Source organism: Vanessa atalanta, chromosome 20 (assembly GCF_905147765.1).
Source record: "Vanessa atalanta chromosome 20, ilVanAtal1.2, whole genome shotgun sequence".
Lineage (NCBI taxonomy): Eukaryota > Metazoa > Arthropoda > Insecta > Lepidoptera > Nymphalidae > Vanessa > Vanessa atalanta.
In genome coordinates, this window is record NC_061890.1 from 2670955 (window position 1) to 2675658 (window position 4704).

A 4704-nucleotide genomic window follows, 5' to 3' on the forward strand; every position below is an offset into this window, starting at 1 on the left:
ACGACGATTTACCAAAATATGTCTTTATATTTTACGTTTTACGTACAATATAATTCAATACGATACAATCACGATACTTTAGTTTGACTTTAAAATGTTTGCTCTATGGCCTAAGCTGTTACGACATAATTTAAAAGTTTAATATTACGCAGAACGTATACTTCGTAAGTCGTAAACATTTTCTCAAAACTTAGACATTAAGATTTTACTATGTGATGACATTATTCACTATGTTTACTAGACGAGCTGTTCGGTGAGATTTGGCTCACTAAGTTTGTAAGAGGAGCTGACGGTTTTTGAGATACTCAAAAATATTAATAAGCTTTAATGTAAAAAATGCGGCTAAATACTAAAAATTAAACAATTCATAATATGAACTAATCATAATGTTAATATTTGTATTATTCATATTAATTCCGGCCTCTGAATTTCACCTTCGGCGTCCAAATTCCAAGTTACTATTGCACCTAGATGTCTGAAATCCATAACAGGGCGATTTTTAAGGCATTTTCTGCCTCACACAACCATTCTGAGGAACAACCTTTCACCGGCTGTTTTTCCCTGCCAACTTAGGAAACTTCAAGAAAAGAGCCTACACATTCCTTAAGGGCCGGCAAATTACCTGCAAGACTCTAGTGTTGGAGGTGTCCCTGGTCGGTGGTAGTCATTTTCCATCAGATGAGCGTCCTATAATACATATTCCATCTTCATAAATAATTTTATGAATATAAATGCATGCAGTCGTTTGACCGTCCGCCATCTTTATAGGTCGCAAAATTTTGCTGTCTTTTAATGTTACAAGCATATGAAATAAACTGAAGATTCCCTTGGTTTTTGACAAAGCATTCGAGAGGTTGAAACTGGAGAATTATAAGAAACTGTATGTAATGATTAGCAATTTTGTTATATAAGTCTAATGCTCGTCACTAAAATCAAACAAAAAGTAATATTATTGGTTGATAGAGAATTGAAAAGTACTGAACGGTTTCGTCTTTGCTTATACTTACGTCTATTTGGATTTAAATTTTTAGCAAAGATAAAATGCTATGCTGTGGTTTGAAGATAACACATATGGTTTTAAGTTTTCAATATTGATCACTGATAAAATTAGTTTAAATTAACCAAACACTTAACATATATTTTCCATTTAATGTCTAATTTAAATATTTTTACATCAATTTATCATCAGCAAATACACGCAATAAACATGTTGTAATTATAATGTAAGACACTTGTAAAGTAGTTGTAGTGTAGTTGTACTCGTAAGTAAGTTAGTTTTTATAACGGTAGTCATTAAATGTGGCCTTTAGTATGAGGCCGCACGATTTTATGGAAACAAAGTGGTTAAATTGGTACATTTTTGTTCCCCGATCACAAAAATGTAACTTACGTCACGCGGAAATGCATGATTTTCGAGAAATTAAGGATGCAACGTACACAATATTGTGTTTCATATGTTGAAACGCTGTACGGTTGTGTCACCGTATTATTTCTTTGTATTGTTCCAGTTTGAAGAGTGCGTGAGCCAGTGTAACTACAGAAACTAATGATATAACATCTCAGCTTCCAAGATTGGCGAAGCATTGGCGATAACATGGATGGTTAATTACAACACCAATATGTATTGGTGGTGGCGACCACTTACCACATGGGCCGCCTTCGCTCACCTTTTCTAGTTGCAAGATATTCATATAGAAAAAAGAAACATATTAATGTTGACTAAATTAAAATAATACAACAAAAATTTTTATTTATCCCCCTCATTAGATTACATTCATTTATTTCGTAACAAGACCCTGTCCTGTCCTGGCTTTAGAATAACAAAATATTTATTTAAATCTGTTCGTGACCAGTTTTGTCTTGCATCTTAAATATGTGATTCTGTGGTCGTTTCAGGTGTACCTGTCTAGCGAGAGTCACCTCCCTGCTCTGCAAAGTAGCTATACATCGCTTTGTTCATCGGTTGTAGTCCTTGAGGATCTTTCACTAAGCCTCCCCCCCCCTATCTCCAACTCCAAGCAGGCGTGCCAGTGACTCCCAACTGGCACACCAGCTAAACGTCCTAAAACTATTTCTTAAATGTGTTTTTATATCTTCTTCTTGGGTTCATAGAGCTCCGTCAGCCATTCCAAATGAACTTTTACAAGCACTTGAATTGTAATTTAACAAACTATATTAAGTGAAGCTACCACCGTTCGAAATGTAGATTCTACCGAGAAAAACCGGCAAGAAACTCAGTAGTTTTTTTTCTTTCTTCATTTAAAAATACAGTCATGTTAGTTAAATACAATTATATATGTATGTAAAACCTGCCAGGAAGTCAACAAGTATTAACTCAACGCATTTTTATCATCTGTATAATCTTGTATCGAATAATATGTCTTCTTTATCAATGTATTTCTTACAAATGATGCTGACGTTATACTGTGATGTATATGAAATATACTAAGCGAGCTGTTTGGACATCGCTAAATCATTATATAAATTATTTTAGACATCGTTTTACAGGGTACACAAAAAATTATTAAAAGTTAAAATATAGAAAAAGTAGTAGTACTATAAGGTATACCTGTATACCCCGTTCGGCTAAAGTTTCGTCATATCAACGGATACTACCGTGGACATAAATTGAAACTAGACATATACAGTATATCATTTTATGTGATATTTTATACGCAAAGCAATAGATGACTTTTGAACACAAATTAAGCAAATGAAAATTCGGTACTGCTTGCCTGGATTTGAAGTTACTAGATTGGGATATACATTTTCCGAGTGTAGTATTAAGGTTTCCCCACGATGTTTTTTCACCGCCGCGCACTTGATCAATTATAAGCAAAAAATAATTACATACGAATTCAGTGGTCCAATCATCATTTTAACCATTCGGCCATATCGATCCATAAACATTTATAAGCTCATTAATCGATAAGCTTGTGCTACCGGACATTCTGCTGGAAGAGACACATTAACCCTCGAAACAGCAACTCATCGGTTATAGGTTAATCTCACGTAGCGATACTGGAGATCTTTTTTTTTATGTCATAAGGTGGCAAACGAGCAGGAGGCTCACCTGATGGAAAGTGACTACCACCGCCCATGGACATCTGCAACACCGGGGGGCTTGCAGGTGCGTTGCCGGCCTTTCAGGAAAGAGTACGCTCTTTTCTTGAAGGTTGTGGATTTTCGGACATCTAGGTGGTGCGGGTGATATTTGGAATTTTGACGAGATGTCCGAAGGTGAAATTCAGCAGCCGGGATTAATCCGAACAATTCCTCGGAACATTCCCCGTGATAAATTCTGTAGAAGATGCAGAGCGATCCAACATCTCTACGCAAAGCCAAAGGATCAAGCAGATCGGAAAGGGCTTGATCGTCGATAATTCGTACGTTGGATACGGTCAAATGGAAGGAGCTGGTACTGGGGAGTACCCGCCCAGAGGTGAGAGCAGTATTCCATGTGAGGCCGAATTTGCGCCTTGTATAGTCTTAGACGATGGGCCGACCTGAAATACTGTCTTGCCTTGCTGAGCACACCAAGCTTTTTTGATGCCAATTTGGCTTTGCCTTCCAATTGACCGCGGAACTGAACGAGACTCGAAACATCAACGCCAAGTATTGCGATACTAGCTGTAGCGGCTAACGGAATGTTCTCGAACCGTGGAGATACGACAAATGGTGTTTTTTTAGCAGTTAACGCGCAAAATTGCGTCTATTTGGGGTTGAAGTGAACTAGGTTTAGCCGACCCCAGTTCGAGACTTTGTTTAACGAAGACTCGATTTCAGATACAAGTTTGTTCCGGTTTTCTTCGACGTTTTCCCGAGAAATATTAGCACGGCCGGTGTATGAGGTGTCTACGGTGCTGTCGTCTGCATAGCAATGAATGTTACTTATTTGCAACAAGTCATTGATATGCAGAAGAAACAGAGTGGGTGATAGAACGCAGCCTTGTGGAACACCAGCATTGACGAATTTTAAGTCAGAGCATGCACCGTCGACAACGACCTTGATGCTCCGATCTGCCAAAAAACTGGTAATCCAATTGCATAATTTCCCGGGAAGCCCATAGGAAGGAAGCTTCGAAAGAAGCGCTTTACGCCACACGCGATCTCTAGAGATGATAAAAAAGCAACATTATATATAAAAATTATATATTCATTGAAATGTAACTATTTTGATGTATCGGATACTACATTGTTTTTAGGAATAGTATTGGGTTCTAAACTTTCTTGGCATACACATTTATGGTCCATAACAAGAAGATCAGATCAGATCAGATCCGCAATATAATTGGGTAGAAAAGTTAGACCAAACATAATAATATATATTTTTTTTCAAACCGATATGACTCGGGAACCTTCAACAAAAGAACGTACTCCTTTCTGAAGGGCCGGCAACGCACCTGCAAGTCCCCCGGTATTCCAGATGTCCATGGGCGGTGGTAGTCACTTTCCATCAGGTGAACATCGTGCTCGTTTGCCACCTCTAACATAAAAAAAAAATTGTATGCTTGGTCTCTGCTGCATGGACTGGGCTCTAATTGGTACTTAAAATTAAATGCATGTCGTGTCTACATCATGAGAAATGTAATCATATGTATTCATTGATTGTCATTTTTCTTTGTAGACCTTCGAACATAAAATAAAAATAAAAAATACTTGCGTTAAAAAAAATTCTCTCTCCGAGTGATAATACCACGCCAA